The 27887-nt window shown below is 43.0% G+C and overlaps 1 protein-coding gene across 1 annotated transcript in view; it reads left to right on the top strand.

The window, feature by feature from the left end:
• Positions 1-887: 887 nt before the first annotated feature.
• IQGAP2 (IQ motif containing GTPase activating protein 2) overlaps positions 888-27887 on the top strand; it is a 107094-nt gene continuing 80094 nt past the window's right edge. Inside the window, exon 1 of the mRNA XM_059833487.1 lies at positions 888-931. The gene's annotated coding sequence lies outside the window, so the exon portion shown is untranslated. The remainder of the gene's footprint in view (positions 932-27887) is intronic.

The raw sequence follows: 27887 nt of genomic DNA, 5'->3' as shown, positions 1-27887 counted from the left end.
CCAAAAGCCTCACATGCTGTGATTGAAACTCAGCCAGAAGTTAGCACTAGTGTATGGTCTTTCAGAGTCATTGTTAGAAACATTTGGAAGAATTGCAGGTTTGCTTGCAGAGGCCCTCTGTACCCTGCAAAGAGAGGGAGACCGGTCATGGGGCAGTAGCTGTTAATAATCAGGGTCATTTGCCGCTGGAGATGTGCACAGTGTCATCCTTAATAGGCTGGGAGTGTGCTTGCATGGGAGGTAATGTGGTTGCAGCAGTAAGTTGGGGTGTGAATACCACAGCTTGTTCATTTGATTAAAGCTCTCATCAGCCCCATCAGTGGGAGGCAGCTCCGTCTGTTGCAGTCTCACAGGTTGTTGAAGCTGCAGCTGGTTCCCAAGTTGTCCTTGAGACAGGTTTGCAGTGCGTTTTTTGTCCTCATCTCTACTGCTGAGGCTCTGCTTAGCACGGGGCTGCTCCGTCCACTGCTTGCTTTGAGCTTCCACATGGGAGTCCTTAGACTCCCCTGAGGATGTGTAAGCTGAAACTCTGCTGGTTTCCAGCCCCACATGTTTGAGTGCTCCATCCTGCCCCCAAACCAGGCGATGGACAAAGAGCAATACATCCTTGGTTTTGAACAAGTGAAACTTGAGAAACTCACTGTACAGAGAACAGCATCTTCTTGGTGATCTAAATATCTTTGTGCACCATGCTATAAAAGGCCTCTTTTTAAGGAGGAAGGATGACTATTTTAATTTCTCTTCTGCAGTAATTCGCTTAGGTTCTCGGTAAAATTGCTCTAAGAATCACCCCTGACTCATATGTAACTTGATATGGGTTTCTGTTTGCAGCTATTGTGGACGATGAAAGGCTTTCAGCAGAGGAAATGGATGAGAGGAGGCGTCAGAACATTGCTTATGAGTATCTGTGCCACTTAGAAGAAGCAAAAAGGTAAGTAAATGAAAGCATACTTATACCTGGCCTTTAAATACAGAAGTTCAGGCCTGGTGTGTTCTTGAGCATTGTAACTTTTAATTCAACTTCTTGAATTACTTGGCTTAACTTAATGTTGGAATTTTATAGCATTCAGTATGAGAAAATAATGTGAAAAGTTTAATTCAAAGAAGCATTTAGAAATAAGACAATCTCCTGAGTTACTGTGGTGACCGTCTTCAATGAAAGCAGGGGCTGAGTACTAAAACCTAAGGCTGTGGTTTTTGAGAAGCTGACTCAGATTTATGTGACTAACTGGGGAAAGTCTTTTGTTTCTGGCTTCACGGTCATGCTCCCTTCTTGGTGCTAGTGATTGTGGAGCGACTCAGATTGCTAAGATGGCAGAAAATCACCTGGGCTCTTACTGGGTTAATGATCCATATCATCTCAGTGTTTCAACAGTAAGTGCAGGCAGGGCAATAAGATAACCTGGAATCTGCTCTTCCTTTAGTTCGTCTAACCCATTGATCGGGGTACTCATCTCTTGAAGCAACGGCTTGTGATGAAGCACTGATCTGCAAGTGTACGGGGATTTTATCACCCTTGTGCAAATGTACTGTGCTATGTACACTTCATTGTCAAAACAAATATTCAACAGTATTTTTATAATACTGAGCAAGGAAACAAGGTGCAATATCCTTGTGCTTTTGGAGTAGCTTGAAGTGCTGCTGTTACCATATGTAAAAGCATATTTTACATTCAGTCTGGTTGGAATTTTCAAAGATGCTTGTTGTACTCAATTTATTGCCCTGGGCACCACTGGTAAGTGTCTTGCTTCTGCTCTGTATTTGTTGGTAATGGTGTTTTTAGTACTAAAGTTTAGTTGGATGACTTTCCTTTTCTCTACAGAAATTCCTAGGAAACTCTGATTAGTAGTGCAAGCTGGGAAACATCAATGCGATGACAAAATATAAGATCTTTAGAATGAGTAACCCAGCATACTTTAGTCAGGAATCAACCATAAAACAGTGCCCTGGGCTTTGTTTCTGCACCATTCCCCTCTCTATCACTGCGTGGCACTGACTGTTACCTATGTAGCAGCCACAGGCCAGCTAGCTGCCAACGATCTTGTCCTGGGGGCCTTGTTACAAAAATTGGCCGTTCTTATTTCCTATTCCCTATGCTGTCCCATTTGCTGTAGCAAACATTGCCTCCTTTGCTCTTTCTTCCTCTTTCCACTGCAGAGCGGTTCCCCATTCACATATTTAAGATGGCAAGTGTCTTACTGCTGCCAGAGGACTGTCCTGCTTTGCACGCTCCTGTTGCCTCCATCGGGCAGTTGCAGGAGATTGCTCTTGGTCAGCTGAGTCAGCTCACTATGCTGGCAGAAAATTCATAGTTCTTTTGCTGAGTTAGTTTTCTAGTGGTTTAGTGAGCTGACTAGTCTGATCAAGGGGTCAGAGGAGAATCAGTGCTGGCAAGAGGAAGGGGAATGGGGTGCAGCAGCACACTTGAGAGAAGGGAGGGAGCAGGTCTCCACAGTGGTTGCTGAGAGGTTAGATCAGCTCCACCATGTCAGGAAACCTCAGAGTCAAGCTTTGATTTTAGTCAAGGTTCCTCCTTGGTTTGTTGCAACTTGCCTACCTGCTGGCTTCTGGCAAGCTAGGAATAACAATTAGTCTCCAAATCCAGCCTTTTCTCTTCTATTACTATTGTTACTAATTTATCACCTTTGTTTTTTTCACACTCCCCCCTTCCCATGGCTACTTGTCACTTTGAACTCAAGTCCTCTAGTTTGTTTGAAGCATCTCCCTTGATATTTCACAAGGAAATGTGAAGTTATTTTTACAATTAATGACTTAAATTAGCATCTGCTATGAGCAGCCCTCTTCTCTTCCTTCTATTTATTTTCATACGGGTTCATGCCATTAGCAGCTTTCTAGAAGAAACACTTCTTTAGCTCTGCCAGCAGGTGATGGGACTTTGCAGACAGAACAGTCACTCCTAGGGCTGTTAGGTACCTGGAAGCATTTCTGGATCTCAGTTCGGAAAATTGGAATTTACTGGCAATGTTCATGGCCAATGCTTGCTACTGCGTGAGGTGGGGATGAGTGCTTCTGGTGTAAGGAGCCTTGTGCTTTCCCCGCCAAGGGGTTGGGTTGTCATGGGTGGAACTAACGCAGCAGCCCAATGCTGCTGAATGCCCTCCTCCTGTGCCTTAGTGCACGGGCCCCAGTGGAGGGGAGAAGAGGGTAGTGGTGGTGGTGGTGAAGGCTCTGGGGGTGCTCTTGGGTGGACAGAGCTGCTGTGGGGAAAAGAGGGTGAGGAAAACTTCTCCCTTCACAGCAAACTGTTAGGATAATTCAGTTGCATCATGAGACTTTGCCCCAAGATGGACTCTTACTAATGTGAAAACAACCTGGCAAGGAACGTGTACAAAAAACTTGCAGAAACAAGCAGAAATGCCCATGTCTCACAGCTGTGCCGCCTCTATCCCTGCTTCCTCAGGAGGCAAGTAATGCCATCCGGGGAGGCCGGGCTGGTGGCAGGGACAGGCTGGGGTGGAGAAAGTACGCAGTCATGTTCTCCCCAGCCCCAACCTGGCAAAACAGCAGCATGAGAAAACGCCGTATCTCTTCTCACTGCACAGTTATCGCCCTCTCTGTATACTTGATTAGGGGTGAAACATGTTGATGTGCGGTCTCTGTTCTGTACTTGCACAGTTATAGCATTTTCTTTGTCACAACAGAGCCTGAACAAAACTGGGGATTCTGAAAAGCGAGATTAGCAGCCTCAGAGGGAGCAACAGGGTTGCAATTCAAACTGCAGCAAAACGAGACCAGCGCAAGCTTGGGAGGCTTGGGTGTAGGGCGCAGGCAGCACATGGCGGGTCCTGCCCTTCAGTCGTGCTGGGGGTGCAGTTTTGTGGGTGGCACCAGCTGATTGATCAGCTTTTGCTGCTGCTGAGTGGTGGGGTCCAAGCTGGGTGCTCGCCCCTGCTCCCCAGCGATGGAGCAGCCCCCTTGGGTTGCACAGGGCCCCCTCCCCAGCTGTGTGCTTATGGTGGTGGGGCTGGGTTGGAGGAGGCAGGATGGTGCCTTCGGCCCCAGGTACTGCAGCTGGTTGTGAAACCGCGTGGAGCTGTGGCTGCTGCCTGCTTGCTCCCAGCAGTGCTCTCCTGGGCGAAACCTGGGAGTGGGATCTGCCTCTCTGGCTGACATATTTGATTTCTGTTTACTGTTGCAAGCTTTTTTGCTTCTATAAAACCTGAATGCATGGAGAGGATTTCTTTTTTTAGTACTCGTGACACTATAGATAGCAATGACAATAAATAGACTGAAATGCGTAAAGCAAGGTGAGTTTTTCTATTCAGTCGGCAGCTGCTGAAATGACAGCAAATACTGTTTCAGCTAATCAGCAGTGTGCACACACAATGTGTTTTAGCCCATACTGAAGACTAAGAAATACTGAAATAAGCAATAAATAGCAAAAGATTGGGGCAGAGCATGGCTTTATATGCAGTACTATGGCAGGAGTTACGTTTTTTCTCACCATACTTGTAATCAAAATATTATTTTATAGCAGCTCTGCATTTTGAAATGCCAGACTTAATTAAAAGGGTGAAGAATGTGTACTTTCAGCTGCTTTTCAGATCACTGTTTGTACACTTACTTCCTGTAGCCCAGCTTTAATAAAAACTTTCCAAGTTTAACATGAAAGAAGAATCCTGTCGTTGGTAGCTGATGCTTCTGCAAATACCTTCTGTGCTAGGCACAGTGTCTGTTATATGTATACAGCACAGGGAATTATTTTTTAAACACTCTGAGTGGGCTTGTAATATCTGCAGAGGTCAATAATGTTTGAATAGGGTGTTATATTTAATAATAAAGAAAACCCGTTTTGTTCTGTTAAATTGCTGGTCCCTTTCTCCCCAAAATCACACACCTGATAAATCAAGATTTTGTTGCTTATATGACATTTGGTTTATCACTTTTGTCTTTAAGGAAAGTTTATTGCATACTAAAAAAAGTAGAGAAAAAAGGTAGTGTCCAGTATCCTTGAACTTCTGAGAAGAATAAAATCAAGAATAAGCAATTAGGAGTATGGATTTACTAACTTCAAGCAATGTAACCACAGGTGCCTTGAACAGAAGCTCTCCAGAGATTACACGAATAAATTTCCAGTATCACTTGAGAAATTCTTCTGTTAAATAACAAAGGCTTAAGGTGGGCATGAACAGCTGTGTCACAAGCCCTAATGTCTTATTGGATTAGGTTAATTTTATCTGTTAAAATTTACCACAAAATCCTCCTTTCCAAAGATTATCTTTAATACCCAGAACATTAGATTCTGCCTTGAATTTTGCTCTTGCTGTCTCTTTGCAGATGTGCAATTAGCTCACTGTAAATGATAATACAGATTTGAGGGGTTTTAAACAGTGATTGAAGCTTTGGCATATAATGCAAATCAAGTTTACAGTAAATCTGCTGTGGCTGGCTAGGGTTATAATCATCCATAATTAAGCAGGTACTATTTCTCTTTGCTTCTTGGAAATTATACTTTCTTATGCTAAGCTTGAATTTGAACCATGGGAGGCCTCATTTTTACTAACCTTGTCTCTCTCTGCATGAAAAGGAATACACTGTGTTTCAGAGTATATATGCTGCATATATATGCTATATAACCAGAACTGCCAGCATTTGTCTTATTTCTTTTTACTTTTCTTACTCAGCTGTTCAATAAGATAGGAACTTATGTGAAACACTGAAGCTTTAGCTTCAATGTTTGGACAATGAAGACACAGTGAGGGAAAACTATGCAGGAAATTTCTTTTGAGAAGCCATTTTTTACTTTGAAAATGTAAAACCTCATTCTTTTCCAATTTATTTACAATAGAAAATCAAATAATCCATTTTAGGTTCTTAATACAATGTAGGAGTCAGGGTTTGGGTTTTATTAAATTGGTTTGCAATGGCTAGTTGCAGTATTGGTCACTGAGATCACAGTTGGGAGCTGCTGTGCAAAAACGCACATGCAGTTTAATATACTTTAAAAGGTCAAGCCCTGAAGTGCTTAATTGGGTTCAGTTAAAGCTAAGACTTTTGCAGTACCATAGCGCCATAGAAAGCTCAAGTTGTGCCAGTTGTCAGGACTGTGGAACCATGGAGGGTTGCTTTGGAGCCCACCCCATTCCCGGGGGGGCACTGAGGTCCTACAAAGACTTGGTAAAAATGAATTCTGCAAGGCTGTGTGCTGCCCTTTCTCCGTGAGCAAAGTTGTGGTAACCATGCAGCCCTGCCAGCTCATGGGTGAATTAATGCTACTCAAATGCTCTATTTTAAGTCCATTTCTTTCAGACTACAGGACATCTTTAATGCATTGTGCTTAGAGGTAAATACATGAAATTGTAATACAGCTATACAACTAGCTGACTGTAAGCAGAAAATGTTAAGATACTTCTTGGTAACCTGTTTTGTATGGGTTTGTCAAGAAAATCATTCTTCTGGGAATGGAGTCTGCTGACACATTGTAGACTATGAACTGTGGCTCATTTCTCCCCGGTCTGCCTTAAGCCTAATAAAGCACCAGTGAACAGGGCTGGCAGCAGCTCTGTAAAGGCCAAATGTTTGAAATTAACATGCTTCAAGAGATAAAATTCTTGGAAGAATCCTACTTTGACAGGATATACCCGTCTCTGATGTAGCTCAGTCCACACAGGTATTCATCAGCAAGTGATCCTCAAGGGTACTTACCTAGTAGACAGACTGCCAGCTATTGAGTTGAAAAGGGTTTTTTTTGTTCCAGAGAGTTATACAATTGTGCAGGTATGCCAGAGTTTTCATATGCAAGTGTCAGTGATATCAATCAATCCAATAATTGCTTGGATAGTGATATTTGCATATGAAAAGTCTTACTATTAAGATCTGAAGGAGAGAGAAACCTTTGTGCTACTATGAGAGAACTCCCATTTCTGTACAGGATGCATTGACCTGCTCACTGGGATGTTGAGGTAATTCAAGCACATGTTATGGGTCATTGCTCAGTGTGTATAGTTGCTGGATAATGCTGCTGAGTAATGATGGATGTGACCTTTGTTTTTTGGAGACTAAACCATATGGCACTTATCCCATAGCATGCACTGAAGGTAACAGTACAGTCACTTCAGAACTGTTCTCTTTCCCAAAGTTTTCCACCTTTGTTTTAGGCACCACCCTCTTGTAAAAGGACTTGCAATTTTTTTTTGTAATGGAAGGGTGACAAATGTGAAGCTAATTCATGCTCTGATGCCCTCATATTAGTGTAGTTCATAGGTTCAGCTTCACCAAGAGAGCACATGGCATTTTCATTTCTTCTTCACTTTCCCCTTTGCAACTTGGATTAACTGTGGTGCAACTTGAAAGCCTGTTTGACTTTATGCTCCTCTTATAAGACTAGCTGCTTGTCAGATCAAACTGATGGCTTAATTTTGCACCTTGTGTAGCTCCTAGTTAATATAAACTGTAATGTGAGGTGGCCTCACTAAGGTATCACTAGTAGCTGAGTCATTACAGTACTGTATGGATTACACCAAGGAGTAGGGAAGTGAGCTGCCACGGGAGGCTGGCACGGATTCTTGTATAACACTGACCAAAACTTCCACATCTTGAAGGATGGTAAAGGGAAGCTTGAGGCTGAGTTGTGCAGGGAGGAACACAGCTGTGGGTATTAGACATAGCAGATGAACTTGAAGTTTGCACCTTGCCTAAGACATTCGTATGAAGCTGCCCTTGGGAAGAACCTGTGGCAGTAACCGTGGGATGGAGGAGCACTGTTTTATCCTTTGCTTAGCATTGAAGGGCTTAACTGTTGCTGTTAACCTTTGGGTAGGTCCTTCTGCACTGTTTGGACTCTGCTCAGTAAGTCAGGGCGTAGTTCCTGTTCATCTGAGAGCAGCCAAGGCCTTTGCTTCCCTGCATGTTCATGATGGAATAAAACGCAGCACGTGTGCCAGGGCACGCCTGTGCCACCCATGCTGGACTGTGGGCTGTGACAGTTGCATGCTGCACTGCTGGTGTAGCTGACCAGCAAGTGGTGAGTTCTGCCTGGCATGTATCTCATCATGCTGTAACCCTAGTGTAGCATTCAAAAAGCTTTGTTACGTGTTGTGTGTCTGTTTGCTTTGGAACAGAGGAAGAAATTACCTGGGCTGATGGAATCTGCTTTTTAACAGCTCCCTTGCAGGAGCATACTTTTCACATGCTGAGATTCTCCTTTCCCAGCTGCCATGTCCTGGAGAGCTGTTGATCTTTGGAAGACATCTTTATTCAGGCTCTTGTAGAAACTGATGTGGGGAGATGTGAATGACTCTTCATAGATCAGAAGAGGTGAGGCAGCAACTTACTTGGTGACCTTTATAGCACTACTTTGAGTAGACTACTGTGGCTGGTGCGGAGCTGACTGGTATGTGCTGGTGGGATCTCATTGTATTGGAAACAAGAAATTGAGTGTTCGCAAGAAACATTCTTCTAGAGCAGGAGGGTTTTGCTATAGTGTTGTGGATGCTAGAAATCCAGGTCCCTACAACTTGCTTAGCTACAGCTTTGGGACTGGAGATTCTAAAATTGATCCAGCAATTGTCGAGATCTGCAAAAGCACCAGTATGCCACTATACCTCCAGTTCTGAATTAGAAAAACAACGCAGGGAGTGGAGAAGTCAGTCCTCACTGCATGTGTAGGTATGACTTTGCACCTGGCTTTTGCCTTTTAGCTACTGCAGGCAAACACTTCATGGGATAAGGCAGCTGCTGAGGGATATAGGTCTGGGTTACCTTTAAAAATCACTTTTGGTGCAAATACCTCAACAAGTCATTGACTGGAGAAGGAGCACTGTGACAGCCTGTACCTACTATTTTAGGTATGGTATAATGCTAGAAAGTACTTTGGCTGTTTATGCTGCTCACTATAGACCATGTGATTCCCGTGTTAGTAGATACAGCTATTGCAAACCCCACAGTGTTCCCCACTACAAGATGAGTGGCAGTGCTCTGTGAGGGACTAGGTTGCTGACAGTTATGACTTGGGAAGATGCTTTTTAAAGCAACACGTGGTCAGACTTATAATCAAGTTGGTTAAGTAGTGTGGCTTGCTGTGTGTACTGTCTGGTGCTTTTGATTGCTGTTGGTCTCAGTGTTTCACATGGTTTAAGAAAGACGGCTTTCCACTCCCCTCCATTTAAATTCAAGGATCTGTTAAGAGATGGGGTATAGCAGTGTCCCAGGGTTGCTAAGAGCACGTATGCACCTTGCAGGAGCTCGGATATTTGAGACCTTCTCTTCTTGATGTGGAGCCACTGCCATTTGAAGCTGATAGTCTGGCAGCCTCTATAATTGCTTTTGCTATGTTTGTTGATAGGTGTGCCATTTTTGTTGATAGGCATGTGCCTATCTCTCTGTGGGGCCAAGTAAAACCCTCAAGTTCTCCCCGCCTCACTTGAGCTAGGGAGGGCTGTGAAGATGGCTCTTGGTGCTTCATTGTTGGCTTGTTTTCCAGCTGCCTGCACTTCTTCCAATCGCTTATGTACTTTCTATAGAGCACATGAGGAGATATTTCAGGGTAATCTCTTCAATCCCAGTTTTAACACTGACAAAGGAAAAGGTTCTTTAAGCCAAGCCACTCTGGAAAATGTAAGTGATGTATCTGTTTTTCAAGCAAGTTCAGGAACTGGCATGCATTCTTGAATTCTACAACTTACTCAATCGCGTGTGCAAAGGAATGTTTTCTTTAAAACCCAAACAAAAAATATTCCTTGCCAAGGTACTTTATTTTGCAGTTCATGAGGTGGTCAGAGCACCTCCTAAATACCAGTGAATATGCAGACGAGAAAACAATCCATGGAGTTACCTATTTCCCTTTGTTAAAGGAAAAATGGTGGCCCAAAACATCCTTGCTGTAATTGCCCACAGTGTATGTGTTCAGAATTAGCCTTGTGTTAGCTGCAAGATAAAGAAGTGAGATAGTGGTTGTCTGTTTCTGCAGTGGCAGCAGGACATGGCCTTGAACACTTAATATATTCCACTGTTTCTACTGCATGCTAGCACCATTCTTGACAACTAAGGCCTGGAATCCGTTTCAGAAGTAGAGACTGAAAGCTGTGAATGGTTTTTGAGCCTGATAAATTGGAGTCTGGATGAAGGACTGTGAATGAATCTTCTCAAGTGAATGAATGGAGCTGCTCTCAAGCCTGAAGTGCTAGGAAGGATTTCACAAGGCTTCCTATGACTATAAATGCTAGGCAGGTCCTGGCTTGGAAGCAGAGACCTCCACTAGTTGCAAGGGTAATAGCTCTACCAGCTTGAAGGGGAAAGAATCTTGCAGGTTTTTGTTTTTACTCGAGTTGAGAAGTGTTGACAAGTGAGTTGTTATTGTGGCACTGAGTACAGATTTATTCTGGCAGGATGACGGTTAACTGCATGCATAATTTTACAGCTCCCCGGAGGACAAACAGCTAGCCTGTCCTGGGATGAGACCTCATAGATTTGCAGTTGTAAAGATGTGCTGTAAATGCCTTCAGTGCAGGAGTACCCTACTTCTTTTGTGGCAGCAGAGAAGAGAGCCTGGGTTCTGATTCTGGCTCTTACTGCTTCCACCTGGGTTGTTAAAGCTTTTGAGTTATCAGTGGTGCATTGGCCCTGCAAGGGCAGTCATAAAGCTAGTCTGACAACTTGAGCTCTTCTGCCATCTATAGTGAGTTAACTATTTTTAAAACTTTGTTACCATCAAAGGAAATGGAAGTATTATAAAATTTCGTGCAGTAAGTAAGAGTCTAAGAGGAACTCTTGTAATGAATGAAATTTGCCTTAAAACCAATGCTTTTCATGACCTGTATCGTTCTGCTCCCTAACAGTCTGCCAGTTGTAGGGCCAAAGGCAGAATTTGAGCATGAAGGTAATAAAAGCCACAGTGGTTCCTGCAGCCAAGCAGCCCTCACTGCACAGGAATTGCCCTGCCACGGCTTAGTTACGCTCACGGCACCAGTGTATTTGTTTCCCAGTGGGGGAATAGGAAGAAGCAGTGGGAGCAAGGAAAGGGGGATGGTGCACTGGAGCTGTGCAAAAAGTACCCCAGACTGGAGGCTTAAAAGTGGGAGGAATTTGTGGAGGGCCACTGAATGCAGGGTACAGGGTACAGGTACACTGAATGCTGCTCCTGGACTGTGAGGCTAGGTGGGTACATGGAGAATGCCGCTGAGTGCCAGCCGCACTCACCCGCAGGGCATTCTGTCACCAGTCTTACGGAAAGCGTCAAAGTATCAAATGCATCGTAAGTCATGCTCTGCGGCTGGAGTGTCTTTAAAGCCTGGCTGTCAAACAGGCTCCTCTAAGATAGGTAAAGAGCATGATTTACACCAAACATCTATCTATACATTGTGCCAAACCTCTTTTTCTCTGTTAAAGAAATAAAGCAATAAAATAATGCAGCATCGGTGAATGTTAAGCTGGAACATCTTCCTTTCCTGACAGATTCCAAGCTGCAGATTGCATCACCTCCCTTGTCATGGCTCAAGGAAAGCTCTGCGTTTTACTTGAGCACACCTGGGTTTACCTGATATACAGACTTGGACATGTAGGATTTGCTTTGCAGCATGTTTGAGGGAGTGCCAGCCCTTGGTCTCAGCTGCATTCTCTTTGCTGGAACAAAGTTCAATGGGATTCGTGACTGAAGTCTGGTTTTAGGGCTTCCCGTTTTTCTGATGAACATCTACAGAATAGGAAAGAGTCAGCTTGATACATCCAGTAACTCTTGAGTTGCACTTTCTTTGGCTGCTTTCAAAAACAGAAATCAAAACTCTTCACTTCTTTATGTTGAACGTGAGCTGTTGGGAGCGGGGGAAAAAGTGGTTTTTTTATGAAGTGTAGATGGCACTGAAAGAGCTGTGTGTTTGCAGGTTTTCGGATTTTAAATAGCATGCTTTTACAGTGTATTCACATCTCCTGTTCATGTCCCTTTCCCTAGTTTTCTTCCCCAAGAGCACTGATCTAACCTTGTGATTGACTTAACACCTTATGCTGGGATGGGTACTATCTTTTTTTGGGAGAGCTTATACTTTAGTTAAGTCTTGGTAAATGCAAGAGTATAGTATTGAATGGTATTGGCATATTTCTCTGTTCAGTTTATAAAGCTGGTGGATGCTTTTTTAATATTCCTGCTGCTTTCTGTCCCCACAGAGAGAGACCTTGATCTGCTGCTGCTAAATAAATATGCTTCTGTTGTGATTCCAATTTCAACATTTTCTCTATTTCCTCAAGGTCAAAGTGATATCACGTGATGGTTAGTATACATATTGTTTTCCTTGGTGTAAAGTAATAGGAGATAAGGTGTTATTTACTCGTGGGCTTATGCACTCTTAGTATGTTAAGGAGAAACTGGGAGTACAGAGAGACTTCTTGACATTTTTCTAGCATCTTGTGTTCTTTTTAAAAGCTGTTTATCATCAGCAAAGACTATAAGTGAGAAAGATGGGGTCTGCTTGAGTTTTCAGTGCCTGAAACAGGGAGGGACGAACCCATTTGCTGTGGTGGTTACTGGCTGAGATTGCAACAGTATTTTGAATGTCAACAGCAATCATTTTGCTTCTTAGAAAAACGTGTTAAACAGCATTTTCAGACCTTTGTAAAGATGCCTAACAAAGGATTGAACCTGTCCATTGCAGTGCAGAAAAAGACTAGGGAAGTAGGGGTAACTGGAGGATTTAACAAGACTGACCTTTAATAATCTGAGATACCAAGGAATAGGCAATAGACTGCAGCTGCTGAATTGACACCTCCTCTGAAATCTGGAAAATGCTCCTGATGTACTGAGCATTCATGGGGGTCATCAAAGCTGTTACTTGTATTTACTCGGCTTTCTGAAAGTGTGGCCAAAATCTTTATGTTGGCAAAAGATTGTATTTGGTGCAGTTTTTGTTTGGATTCTGATTTAGTGCAGAAAGAATTGGATTTGTCCATCTCGAAGGACTTTTCCTTTCTTGTGGTTTGTCATTAGATTTAAAAATATATGTCTGAACTCTGCTTCACAGGCTTCCTAAAACTTTGACACCTACATTGCAGTGCAGAATTTTTGTTAATTCTTTAGTTTCTGGCAAGTTCAGAGACGAAACATGCATGCAGTACTTCTGATTTGAACCAATGTCGAGATCCATGTGTCGCAAAAGAGGAGCCATTTTCTCAGGGCAGAGTTCACAGGGTTCTCCAGTTATTCTGTTTCTGTGCTGTCTGTGAACTGGGTGTCACTGGAGGAATTGTATCTTCTGTGAAGATCCTGCTTAGCTGGTACTTTGATAATGTGATTAGATTAATAATTAATGCTGAGTGTGCTGTGTGTAATGTCACCCAGGATGTGAATAAGTAGGTGACAATTATTAAAAATTGTCTCTGTTTGCAGCATATCAAAGGCTTTGGTTCATCAGCAACAAAAAAGGCATATCAAGAAATTTGTAGAATGTTTTGTTTTTACCTGAGTCTTTAACTTTCTCTTGCTTACAGGAATGGCAGGGAGTAGGGCTTAGAGAAACTGTGAGGACCACATGGTAGTTGTTTGCAAGGAAGAACAAATTCCTTTTGGCACCTCTTTTTTTTTTTCTTTTCTTTTTTCTGGTGGCCCTGTGATTGATGAAAATAAAACCGGTGTGAAAATGGCTTTCTGGCCTTCCAGAAGCCTTTAAGAACAATACAACAAAATAGCTCTTCTTAAAAAAATTTTTTTAACTGAGAGAGTGACAGAATAAGATGAAACAAACATTTAGTTTTTGTAAACTAAATGCTTTGACAGCTTCTTGTGCTTTTGGGAGGCATGAAAAGCAGTCCAGTTCCTTGAAGAACAAAATTTTGAGCTCTTGGCTGATGTCTGTGCTAAGAAGACACCAAAGGAATGACTTCCCCTTTTTGGTTTTAGGTCTCCCACTTCTCACTTCCATTTTAAGAGGCAGGTGAACAAAGTTCCTCACCTTTCTCTGCCGGTCACTTTCTTTTGGTTTTTAGCCATTTGTTTCAGGCCAGAAAATTGTGCTGGGACATGTGGCAGTAAAATGGAGCGGGCATCTTGCAGGGGTGGCATTGGCTTTCTTGAGCATCTGTATGTAGCAGAGCAGTGGAAGCAGAATACAGGAGAAGAAGCTGCAGCTGAGGCTTTCCTCCTCCTGCTACAGAAAAGGAACATCTGATCTTCTCAAGACTGGCCAAGCAAGGATTCGGGCAAAGGATGTGCAAATTTTTTAGCTGAACTAGGTGTCCAAATATTCAACATGAGGCATTCAGCTTCTTGAGTGCCACTATTAAAATAAGCATGTGTCTAGTGTAAAATGGCTATCACCTTGAAGCAGTGAATCCTTTTACATGGCTGCCTACTAGTACAACTTCTGTCTGAGGAGCATTAAGACATGCAAATAAAACAAGAAAACTGCTTTGTTTAGAAGTACAGCTTTGGTAATATCTGATAAAGCACTTTCTAAAATAACAGTTGTTAGAGCTTTTGCACAATACCACTTTCATCCACATCTGACATTTAAATGTTGAAATACTATTGAGTCAGTGTTACAGAATGTTATTGTGATGACCATATTACTCTGAGGAGACTGATCAAGTAGCCAAAAAACTGAATAACCTCAGGCATTTTCCTCCTGCTGCATCATCTATTGAAAACTTTCTCTCAAGGCGCATATTCAGAAATCGTGATGAAGTACCCTGACATAGTAAGGAAAGACTAGAAAGTGACTTAATGAGTTTAGAGTGGAATCCTGACTTGAATAGAGGTCAAGTTTTAAAGGTCAAAAGTGATCAAGCTGGTGATAAAAATGAGCCTTTGTTGTAATTCACTTCTGTTTGCTACGCTGGCTTACGATGCTCCAAGCAAACTGTACTGGGTTTTCTTAGAGGTAAGGCTTCAAACTGCGATTTATTAATTGATGTAAACCTGTCAAGACAGATTAGAGATTTATTACTTGATCTGTGGAAGTGGTTTTTTTAATGGCTGCAAATAACAGGTGAAATAGCTTGAGTCCCATGGTGGATTTTCAAGGTTGGAGACTGGAAGAAGTGTTTTGAATTATAAACTCGGCATACCTGCGCGGGAGTTGAAGATGGACTCCTGCCACTTTCCTGAGAGAAACCGTGTGAGAAACACTCAGTAAGTGCTTTGTAGTGCACCCGACCTGTTCTTCCTGTCACCCTGGGAAAGCGCTGGGAGACATGAGAGGGGACTGATAGCTTTGTTCTGTTTGACTTGTTCATGTATTCAGCGGGCTTGACAGTTTTCCATGATGTGAATGGTAAAGAAACACACCCAAGCTGCTAAGGAGCCTGTTAGTAGCTTTTTGCCCAAAACTCCGAAAATGCAATCTCTTAGGTTCTTTGCATGTTCATCTCTGTGCCTGTCCTGTTGAAGTCAGCAGCAGCTCTGTTCTTCTGGTGTGGAAGAATTACAGCTGGCAAATCTTTACCCCGATCATATGTGTCGGAGAGACTAAAATGCTTTTAAGGGTACAGACCTGATGCTAGCTGTCAAAGTATATCATGAGCTTTTTTTCTGCCACTTCTTTCCTTCCACTCCCATTAGGCCTCATTAGAAGCGCTTCACTAATATGGTATTACAACTGAAGATATAATTCTACAGATCAGGAGGGTTAAAGGTTCAGACTTTGACATATTTATTGCATTGCTTAAATTTGGTTTTTTTACAGGTAGTCACATTGATTGAGGCTTGTCTTTGTCATGCTTTTTCTGAGTACTCAAGAAAACAGTGTATTCTAGATACCCTGTCTGGCAGTGGTGTGTGCAACACTGAACTTTGAGTCACTGAATTGAACAGATTAGGGATGAATACAGCGAATATCCTGTCTCAGTATCTATAAAAGACATTGCACAGTAAGTATGGTGCTGCTGTAACGCATATGGATTTCTGCTAGGCAGGTGGAGAATGAAAACTTTTAAACACTGCAGTGCAGATAGTTTACTGCTATCATTGTGTGTGTCAAAGCATAAGATTTGGAGAAGGAAATAGCAATACTAATACAGGATGTGCATTGGTAAAAGAAACAGGTGAAACATGTTCAGATGTTCCCTCTGATGATATTGCAACCAAATGGTTTTGTCAACAGTGAAGGAGGGAAGAGAAAGATGAGGTACTCTGTTCTGGTATGAGGTTCGATTGGGCACTTTTGTCCCATCGGCTGGATCTGAGGGTCAGGGACAGAGTCAGGGGTTGCAGTTCCCTAGCCACTGCTGATAAAGTCTGTTCCTGATTTTGAAGAAAGTTTGTCTTGCTGTTCATCTGCATTAGCCTCAGAGTATATCCTGGGAAAATCAGCTGGCAAAGTCGTGAATGGTCTTTATGGCAGAAGTTGAACTAGGATGATGTCAAACAAACTGAAGTGTGAGCTTGAAGGAAAGGAAACAGATGAAGAGCAGAGGCAAACATGTGGCCTGATGGTGTGCGGGAGTAGGGGTGGCCCATGCAGGGAGCAGAGGAACAGCACCGGCAAACTCCGCAAGCCTCTCCAAAGAGCCTGTCCCAACAGGATCATAGTCAAGCAGTCCAAGAAGCTGGAAAAGCAGTGAAGGAGGGGCTGGGACCCTGAGGATGGCTTTTTGGATGAGGTGAGAAGCTGCCTCAGAGGATTAAAAGAGATTGTTCCTTCTCTGCCTTAAAAAGGTAAGTGGGAGGGGGATAGACAGGAGTGCAAGGCTGTGCTGTTGAGGAGTGGGCAGAAAGGGTTGGTGTTTAGTATGATGAGACTTGTCATTGTTCTCCACCTGGTCTGGTTGGACCTGCCATGAAAGGATGGATAAGGACTCAGGGTAACATGGTGTGCAGGGAGATGGTAGCCTGGAGGACCACCAGGTGAAGCAGGCTTGCTCCATGGTGGGCTTCGGCTGCCAACACGTAATCTCACTGGAACCTTCTCTCTGTTTAGCAGGTGGGGTGGGAATATTTCATGTAACGCTATGAACAGTGATATTAGTCTTGATTGTTTTTTTAAAAATTCTTTCCAATTTTGGAAATTCTAAATTGATACAGTTCAAACACTCTCCTCCCTCAGAACAAGTGCTAATGAGTGCTCACTTCTCTAAAGATAAGAAGGTCTTTGTTCTAAACTTTGCCTACTCACACTGTAAACAAAGATTTGCATCTAATGATGAACTGGTAAAACCCACTGTGTTCCTTGCTTTTTAAAAGTACCTTAGATGTGCTTTAACTATCAACATAACTATGCTGGCTATGTAGTTGTTAGGGGACCTAGCTACAGAGAGGGGAACAAGGTGGGCCCATCCTTGGCAGGGGGTGTCTAGCTTGCATCTCTTTGAGTGTGTAAGACCTGATAGTCACTGACCGCTAGATTAAACAACATCTGAACATGTCAGATTAAAGACTTACTATAACCAAGATACCTGAAATCAAATGGTAATTTGCTATAGTAATTATGAATGTTAAAAACATGGTGTTAATATACTTAATGTAAATGTGTTTTCTGGCAGTGTTTTTTGTTTTGAAGATGTGCGTTATACTTACAGTCAAGGACTGAATAGCCGAGACACTTAAAGCGAGCAAAACATTTACCAAAATAGCACTTGAAAGACAAGAGACTTGTGCTGCTTATAGAAGCACAGTTAGAAAGTCATCAAACCAATTAAGTAATCTGGGAATGGAGAGAAGGCAAAACCTAAGGAGTAATCAAAATTTGGGCTGAGGATCATTCTTGGGATGAATGGAGTCTGCTTGGCCAGTATTTTATACTGTCCTGGTAAAATCTGTGACCTGTGAATTGTCTAAAAAGAAAACTCAGCCAGCCAAAGCCTCATGTGGTGTATTCCCTGGATCAGCTGTTCGGGATCACTCACTGGCTCTTGCTTAATTTTGAATCTGCTCCTGACTTGCTATTTGTCATCTCTGAGAAGTGAATGTAAAACTTATGCTCCAGTTCTTGTACTGTGGGTTTTGTCTTCTCATATTTTGACTTTGCATGGGAGGAAACTTTTAAGCATTTGGCTTACTGCAGATGTATCTTGTGCAAACTCAAGCAATATTTCCTGAGTAAAACATAAGAATTGTGTGCCTGCTTTCTGATTATAGCAGTTATTCCTAACACTGAGAACCAGAAGTATAATCTGTGTAAGAACATTGAGCATTTCTTTATGCTGTTTCTATTTCTCTGTTTTAATTTTTTAAGAAATTCTAAAACCCAAGAGCTCTGTTTCTAACTTGCCCTCTACTAACTGATGCAGAGTATTACTTCCCTGTGAGCACAGCATTGCCTGCTGTATCCCTACTTCAAAGCTTTTCCTAGCTGCTGTCTTTCCCGTCTGCGTCAAATTGGTATGCCTCATTTCAAGTAAGCTGAAAATTCTTGACTATTTGGGTAGTCTGAGCAACACTTAAAGGTGCTTGCTAGCCAGTGGCAAGCATGAAAATTAAAGTGTGCTCAGGGAAGCATCCTTAGAAGCATACGTCCTCAAGTGGGAAGGAAGGTGTTGGGGGTGAGATCTTGTAATTTTCAGCAGGTCTTGTTCCCGACCCTACTTGAAACCTAGCTAGTGTATTTCTATTTTTTTTTGAGGGGGAAAAAAAAAGTAAAATCCAAGCCTCCTGAAGTTTTATGAATCCTGTTCTGCCTCCTCATCTTTGGTTTAAGAAAGAAGAGGTTTTCTTCTGGCTCTCCTCCTCCTTACAGCCAAACCCAGTTCTTCCTGCTGTTGCATTTTCCTCAGCCTTCGCATTTGGGGTGGTTGAGGGACTTGCTACCTCTATATAACTGACAGTTAGCCTCTACCCTTTACTGGTGTTCCCTGCTTTGCCTCAAACAGGTATGGGTCTTTCTTTATCCTGAATACCAGGAGCAAAAGTGTACACAATCAATATAATCTTCCTGGTTTTGTAAAGACAGTAAGTGACGATTAAAGCACTGTAGTAGTCAGTTTGCACGCTCAGAAAGTTGGTGATACTTCTAAGTTACGTTGCCTTCACATTCTAATCTTTTTGCTCTAATGAGAAACAGTAACTATATATTTTAATGAGATCTTAAATTCTAGGGAAGTTCATTCCCCCAGGTCAAACTTCTTGTTTGCAAGGGATGGAGGTTTGCCAATATGCTGTGCTTGAAAGGAATCATTGTGCAATATTTGTCCTTTTAAGCCATCCTACCCCATGTTTGCATGCTATCAAGTTGAGAATGCAGCTTTTTACATGAGCACAAGCATAATGACATGGAAAACAGATCTGCATCTGTTGATTCTTACTTGATGTTCAGACTGCAGCTTAATAGGTGCAAAATTTGCCAAAATAAATCACCTAGACGTTCGGTTTATTTATTAATAAGCATGTGTCTACACCTTGGTGTAGCCTGTTTGCATGAGGCTTCTTTTTCATGCAAATCATGTTTGCTACAGCCTAAGCCTCCCCGGCCTGAGTAGCTTTCCTCCTCTTTCAGAGTTGAACCCCAGGAGCTGCGATGCAGCCTGGGAGAGATTTTCTCCTCCCAGCTCCAACCACTGGGTCCCAGGGAAGGAAGCAGCTGCCGTAGTGCTGCTGCGGCTCCTCTGCCATGCTCCTTGCTGGCTGACATTGTTTATCCCTGGAAAAGAGAATCAATTTGACTTCAGTACAGCCGTTTGCTATTTTGTGCAAGGCAGATACTATTGCTGTGGTGGTAGCAATATATTCTGGCAAGGAAAACCCTTGCTGAAGCGAAGGTGTAAGCCATATGTAGGCCTCCTTAGAATAGAGATGCACACGAGGTTCACTTCTGTTTGCGCAATTCCTGTTTCCCCCATTCCTGCTGCAGGCAGCTTTGTCAAGGAAGGTTAACAGATCTGTTGCTAGTTACCTGGAATTTATTTTTAGCTAGAAAGTCATCCTGAAATGGAAATCCAGAGTCAAATTACATCTGCTCTTTGCTCCAATGCTCCTTTATGTCTGTCCTGTGGATTATTAATCTGTTCAACACCTTTTGGCCCTACTGTGGAGAGCAGAAGGGAAGTTTTATTGATGACTGGTTTTTCCAATTGCTGTACTTGAAGGTAGAAACACCAGATACTTTTGGTTCAGCTAGTGCTCTCCTCTGATCCTCAAAGGATGATTTGATGGTAGCCAAATGTTAGTCATTGTTAATCTTCATCCCACACATTCCAGACATTAAAACAATGATTGCCTTTTATCCTTGAATTTGGAAGCTATTGCAATTCACTTGGTATTTCAGTTTAGCATTTGATGTAGGAATAGTGAATGGTGCAATACAGTCAGTGTGCTGGGCAGTAAAGAAAAATAATATGGGCTGTAGCTTTCATTTCATCTAGAAATCTAATTAACATTCAATATTTCTAGGTTGTAGTCCCATCTCATTCTCCCCACAAGTGCATGTACACTTAAGTCTACATACCCATCACTGACTTGCTGATAAGACATTGACACAATTAAGTAGGAAGTGTCTAAATAAATCCCAGTATTTGTGGCCTAACTATTCTTACTCGTAAGTGTTATCTCAAATATTGAAAGGAGATGTTTGGCTTCCCTTTTACTGGGGAACTCTCTGGTACAGTGGAGACCAGTACTAGAAATGACAGTAGTGAGTCAAAGGCTTGTTATAATATGTGGAAAAGTAATAATGAAGCTTTATGAAAATAGCTTTCTGCTGGATGCCAAGGTTTCTCCCTAGGTACTAATCACTTGTTCGATGTTATTGCTGCTTCCATCAGCGTACTTGTGGAGATATGGCGGTATCTCAGCAATTGTAGTGGCCTGTTCTTGATCAGAATGGGTTAGGCTTAGTTTCTTTAGTTTCATTGAGTAACCACACTTAGAGACAGTTGCCAGGCTCCTTTCTAGCCAAGATTCATTTCCTCTGATGAAATGGATATATTAGAGAAGACCCCTGTGTAAGCACTATTGAGCAGAAAAAAATTTATCATGAAGGGGTTGTTTGGGGCTTTGAAAGGAAGCAAAAAAACCCCCACCCATATTCTCCTTTTCAATCTTAAATAATTCCAAAACATGAGCTTTGCATTCTTAAGAAAATAATTCTTGTTGTTTTAAAATTGTTCCCATCCTGCCGTTAAATACCACTTAGTTACAAGAAGAAAGGTTTAAATAGAGGTTAAGCATAAAAAGAGCAATATATGTGGTGTGTTCAGTGACAGTGCTGAGGGTTTTTATTGGAAAGCAGCCTTTGCAGGTCAGTGTGCTTGTCACTTGAAGGGGTAGTGACAGGGACACACAGCATCTCTGCACTTGTTCTCCCTGCCAAAGGTAGATGGCTTACACAGCTCTGGCATCTAGCTTGCTGTGTCCAGATGGTCAACTTCAGATGCTGTGTATGTGGCATCACTTTTCTGTTAAAAATCCAGGTATGGCTCATAAATCCCAGGCTAAGAATTCAAGCAAGAATGTAAACTTACCTTGAGCTGCACAACAGCTTAGCTGGCTCTGGCCATTTTGGCTTGAGGGCAGAGCAAAGCATTTCCAGAAGATACCACTGTCCTCAGACTCATGGCAATGCCTCGGTTTGTAGAGGAGATGCTAATAGCAAGCATACACAGAACAAGTATTCAAATCAGGTAAAACAGCTTACTTGTGAATCTATCTCCTAAGGAAACACACTGATCTCTTCAACAAAGAGAAAGCATGTAAATCTTCTTTAAGATATTGGGGTAATGACCTATAATTTGGTGACAGCCTTTGTTTTGCATGGAGCTGAGGAGTTCTCATCTGCTGCACTAGCCAAAAAAATTGAGCAGCAGCTGAGGAGAGCAACTAAACTCACCTAAGGGTAATCATACTAGTCCCTCTTAGTCATTTGTCTGTTCCATGTAAATACACAGAAAAATGTCTAGATGTATTTATAAAAAAAGTATTGATTGAATTTCAGCCTGAAGTGGCTCTGTAAGTGCTGTATTTCAATGCCTTTGGAAGCAACCGAGTAACTTTGAGCCTTCAGTCCTTGGGAATGCTGTTTTTCTTGTGCACCATCTGCACACACCTGTGTGTTCTCAGAGTGCAACTGCTGGAATAAATGACTGTGCTCTCTTAACAGCTGTTTGAATATTGTCTGATGCTGTTTGTTTGCAAAGAAGCCTGCATTGTTGTACCTTAAATTTAGGGCTAATGGTACTCAGAACTGAAGCTAGCTACAAACCTGCTGCATTTCTTCAGGCTCTGGTTATGCCTGCATCCACAAGTTGTCAATAGGTCTTATGAGCTGATCCTCTGAAGTAGGTAGTTCAGACAAATGACATGCTTAAAAAATTGCTCTGTTAAGTTCTGAGAAATTGAGACTCAAAGGATTTTGAGACTAATTGGTAAACATATTTGCACATCTTTGTGTTGAACGTGCTGGGGAGCAAAGTATAGAGCTATGGGACCTGTTACCCAGCCTGTGTAACTGTCTCTCCAACCTATATTCTTTGGTGTGCTTTTGATATTCAGGCTCTTTTTCATAATGAAGTTTGAAATTAACACAAACATATCTGATTCAGAAGGCAACCTTTTAGATACAGGGCTAGAATTGTCTTAAATGATTTGCTTTGAGTCTCGTGACAGTGTACCTGTCTTGTCCTTGTGGCAGAACACAGCAGGCAACAGATCTGGCTAGTCCAGTGGTTTGACTTGAGTACTGGCTTTTGAGTGTAAGGATGAACAGTACATACAAAACTGTGCAATATTTTATTCTGGTTGACAAAACCCAAAATCGTGCTGCTGACTAGCTTTTCTAGACCTCTGATTTTTCATCAGAAATACAGTCATTTCCTCTTGTGGTTTTAACTTGCACGTAGGTATGATAATTTGACTGATTAGACTCAACTCACCCAGGTAGGCGCACTGGTTACTACTCCTTCTTCAGCTAGCAAGCAACCTGCAGAGCAGTTGCTTTTTAATCAAAGACATGATCTGCATAGTAAAAGCAGGAGTGATTGCTGCACCCAGATTCAGGGAGCACATGAGTTAGACAAAGCCTTTCCTCCACTTCTTAGAAAGCCATGGTCTCCTCTCATCTTCTACCACCTTCACAGGTGTGGAGAAGACTCATTTTATCACCTTTCTGAGAAGTTATAAGGTCTATCTGACTGTGCTTTTAGCTTACCATGTAATTTTAGTGTGTTGGTGTCTAGCCACAGGCAGTGATGTTCCATTTTAGAAAAGCAGAGAGAAAACGAACCCTGAATTTGTCTGTCTTGAAGCATAGTACTCTCCTGGACAAGCTGGTGGCTCAGGGCTTAGACAGGTGCACTCTTTGGGTAAAAAACTGTCTGGACAGCCGAGCCCAGAGAGTGGTGGTGAATGAAGTCAAATCCAGTTGTCGGCCGGTCACAAGCGGGGTCCCCCAGGGCTCAGTTTTGGGACTGGTCTTGTTTAATATATTTATCGATGATCTGGATGAGGGGATTGAGTGCTCCCTCAGCAAGTTTGCAGATGACACGAAGTTGGGTGGGAGTGTTGATCTGCTTGAGGGTAGGAAGGCTCTGCAGAGGGATCTGGACAGGCTGGATCGATGGGCCCAGGCCAATTGGATAAGGTTCAACAAGGCCAAGTGCCGGGTCCTGCACTTGGGTCACAACAACCCCATGCAACACTACAGGCTTGGGGAAGAGTGGCTGGAAAGCTGCCCTGCAGAAAAGGACCTGGGGGTGTTGATTGACAGCCGGCTGAAGATGAGCCAGCAGTGTGCCCAGGTGGCCAAGAAGGCCAACAGCATCCTGGCCTGTATCAGAAATAGTGTGGCCAGCAGGACTAGGGAGGTGATCGTGCCCCTGTACTCGGCTCTGGTGAGGCCGCACCTCGAATCCTGTGTTCAGTTTTGGGCCCCTCACTACAAGAAGGACATGGAGGTGCTGGAGCGCATCCAGAGAAGGGCGACGAAGCTGGTGAGGGGTCTGGAGCACAAGTCTTAGGAGGAGTGGCTGAGGGAACTGGGGTTGTTCAGTCTGCAGAAGAGGAGGCTGAAGGGAGACTCAAGCCTCAAGTTGTGCCAGGGGAGGTTTAGGCTGGATATTAGGAAAAAGTTCTTTACTGAGAGAGCAGTGAAACATTGGAATAGGCTGCCCAGGGAGGTGGTAGAGTCACCCTCCCTGGAGGTATTCAAGGAGTGTGTGGATGTGGCATTGTGGGATGTAGCTTGATGGGCATGGTGCTGTGTGGTGTTGGGTGGGTTGGTTTTTTGGTGTGTTGTGGTTTGTTGTTGTTGTGAGTTTTTTTGTTTGTTTGTTTGGGTTTTTTTTGGTTGGACTTGATGATCTTACAGGTCTTTTCCAACCTTAGTGATTCTGTGAGACCTTATCTCTCTCTACAATTACCTGAAAGGAGGTTGCAGAGAGGTGGATGTTGGTCTCTTCTCCCAAGTGACTAGCGACAGGACAAGAGGAAATGGCCTCAAGTTGCACCAGGGGAGGTTTAGCCTGGATATTAGGAAAAATTTCTTTACTGAGAGAGTGGTGAAGCACTGGAACAGGCTGCCCAGGGAAGCAGTGGAGTCACCATCCCGGGAGGTGTTCAAGGAATGTATGGACAAGGCATTGTGGGGCATGGTTTAAATGGGCATGGTGGTGTTGGCTGATGGTTGGACTTGATGATCTTACAGGTCTTCTCCAGCCTTAGTGGTTTTGTGATTCTGTGATTTTGCTTTGAATAATTGGATATAAAATGCAGGAATCAGTAGGGTTTCCTGGCATTAAAATGATTTATGTTCAGAAATCCTGATTTACACTTTCATTAAAAGGCAAACTGTGCGTTGATAAGCCTGTTCCACCCTTGCATGAAAACACACCATCATGCTTTGATGGAATAACTTCTTTCTAACATTCAGAAACAGCTTTAAAAGCACCTAAATGTAGAACAGCTTAGCTCAGGGAGCCTTCCTAGTGACTATTTTTTAAAAGAAATGTACTGTTAATATAGCATTCCACAACAGTAGCAAAAACCAAGAGGTGGAACCAAGCGGTTTTTTTGGTAGTTGAACACAATACAAAAATCAAAACATAATGAAGGCCTCTGCGCTTTCAGTGACTAAACGTGAAGTGGTGTTATTAGCCAGTGGGGGACATTGGGCTGATGGTCCTGTTGCGACCTGGTAGCTTTGCACTTCTGCAGAGTGGTTCTGCAGTTGATGTAACAACTTAGCACATGCAAGTTTTCTCTTGTATATAGGTCTAAAGGCACAGATGATGAAGTCCCTCCACTGCTCTTCTGCTGTCAGAGGCACAGCTGCAGTGGCGTGGAGAGGCTGAGACCATCTGGATGATGTCTTGGTGACTGGTGTGGACTGACTCAGGGTAGGGTGGAGATGGGACAGGCCAGAGCTTGCTTAGCACTAGCTTTGTTCTGTACCCTTTTTCTGCTGAGAACTTCTTGGCCCATGGACGGGATCTGGTACATGTGTCTGAATACAGATCTAGCATTGTCTGTCTAGGAGAAATCAGTGTGCTCCATGACTGGAGCCCAAAATACTTCAGGATGCTGTGCCTTCTGCTAGAGTTGAAGGAATATAGTGTAGCTTTGGCGTCTTCTTGACTAGAGGTCAGAAAGGTGAAGTAGCAGATGACTTAAAAGAACGTAGAGCGCACTATACAATATTGTAATATCGGGGCAGCCTTTTAATGGTAATTGTGTTGGTTTGTTAATCTCTTGAAGAGCAGAGCCATGTGCAAAGCACATAAGTTGGATATAAAAGGTCAAAATGATGGTTAATTTTAAACAGTCATTATTACCTGAGTGACCAGAGGTAGCAACTTCTGGAAAATGTCTGAGTTTTTGGTGTCACGTGAAGGAGATGTACACATGCAGCAAACTCAGTCATAGCGTATCTGGTGTTTTCAGGTATCCCCATTACCTGGGAGGGGAAAAGTGGTGGTTTGAGTCTGAAGAGGGGAGACATCAGTACAGCAAACCTGTATCTTGCTCCTGTATGCAACACTGCCTTCAATGAGCAGTGCTTGTTCTTTTCTGGAGTAGCGGTCTCCTAAGCTTCCCAAACTTAAGCAATTAATAAATCTTTCATTTGCATAGCTTAGCATTTGAAGTGACTGATTCAGTGTGCAGTTAGCCTCCCTGGTTAATAAATACTTTAAATGAGACTCTGCAGTTTGCAAGATCAGATGCTTCCAATATACTGCGAAAAGAGTTAGTGTCAAAGCTACAAAACAAAAGCAAAAACGAAAATAACATATGTTAATGTGCCCCATCTTTTTATGTATGGACAATGTTTCTAGTGTCTTTGTCAGCTGTGGAAAGGCATTTTAATCTTCTGCCCGCATAGTACCCTGGTCCCCAAACTGTGGCAGACTTTGAAACAGAGATTGGCTTTACAAACAAGATCCAGTTAGTGGCTAAAGAGGAAACATTCTTCTCAAGGTGCGTAAGTATGTGGATTTGGTGAAGAACTGAAACACTTCTGTGATAATTAGCATTATTCCTCAAGACAGTCTGTAAGGAGAAATTGTTTCCATAGTCTTTTGGGTATCTTTCCATCTATTTCTCAGATTGATTAATTGAAGGGTTGTACAGGGTTGAGTAGAGAAGGCTTGTTGTAATCCTGTTGCCCTGCTTTGTGCACAGTGTTAGTGAAACTGCTGCTTACCCCTGTGGAAACTCTCAGCTGGCAAATGCAGGTAAAATAACTTGCAGCTCAGTGTGTGCTTGCATACCTGCTATGCATCGACCATTAATAAACCAATACATGCAAGCATGTGATCACATAGCTCCAGTTTTTGGGACTGTACAATTGTATCTGCCTGTTTGCTTCTTTAAGATGATCCTTGTCATTTAAATCAATAGTGAGATTTTTAGCTGCTCTTCTGTACTGAGCAGTGACTGAACTTGCGTGGACCCCACAGGCCACTAGAACAATACAAATCTTTGAATCGCAAGTTCTTCCCTAGTGTGGCTCTCCCCTCATTTTGGAAAGTGACTCACAGGCTAGGCCTGCCATAGTTGCCAGAAAATGATGTAATTTGGATAATGTAATATCCCACGTACAAACCAAAGGCTATTTAGAAATTGGGCTGACAAGAACAAAAAGGAAATAGCTGCATATCAGATGCATATCTCAATTTTTAAATCAGTATAATTGTGCGCTTATTAAATACAGAGGTAGTGCAAAAGGCATAAAGAAAAGCTGCAGTGTTCCTTGAACTGTGTTTTCAGACGACTGCAGGGTGGGTAATCCTGTTTTTCTGCTGTTTGCCAGCAGTAGTTCACACAGCCAAGCTGTGTCAGACCAGGGAGTTGATCTGGTCAAGCTCTAACATGTGTATCTTGCTGTGTTGCATTAGTTCTCAGCAGGATCAGTTCCCTGGTCCCACTCTCCCCACAGCCCCTGGGGGGCACTGGTGCCGCCAAAAAGTGGAGGGAAAATGCAGACAAAAATGAGCAGTGGAGAATGGGAAGGGAAGGGGGAAGAGGCATGTTAACGTGTCCAGTGGCCATCTCTCTGTACCTTAAAGCAGTGCTGAGGCTTAGCCTCACTAGAGTGGCTTTGACATAATTTCAGATGCAAATGTCTAACGTATTGACATGAGGTACTCTTTGTGTCCCTTTCCCCACCCTGCCACATGGTCTGAAAAGCTGATGTTTGCTGATGGCCCTTGCGCTGTTGGTGGGAGCAGGGGAAGGGCTGCCCTGGGGACTAACTTGCCATGCCCAGGACTCCTTTGCCACAGTGGCTCAGGGTAGTCTAACCCTGACACAGTGGTTAGGGGATGGGGCTCCTGGCCAGTGCCAGTGCCTGGCACGGGCAGGTGAAATTCTGTGAACCTGCAGCAAATAAGACTGGGGCCAAAGTCTCTTCCTTTATAAAATGGCAAAGGCAAAAGAGGCCAACAGGTAAGATTTGGTGGGAAAATAAGCAGTCTTATAAGCTCTATTTTTTTCCCTCTCTTGTTCTTCTGTTCCTGGCAGATGTATCAACTTGAATTCTGCTGCTTTGGGAATGTATGTGGAATTTCATTTGCTACTAACCATC

Source organism: Gavia stellata, chromosome Z (genome assembly GCF_030936135.1).
Source record: "Gavia stellata isolate bGavSte3 chromosome Z, bGavSte3.hap2, whole genome shotgun sequence".
NCBI lineage: Eukaryota > Metazoa > Chordata > Aves > Gaviiformes > Gaviidae > Gavia > Gavia stellata.
Note: the sequence above shows the minus strand (reverse complement) of the source record. Positions and strands in the feature narration are given on the sequence as shown.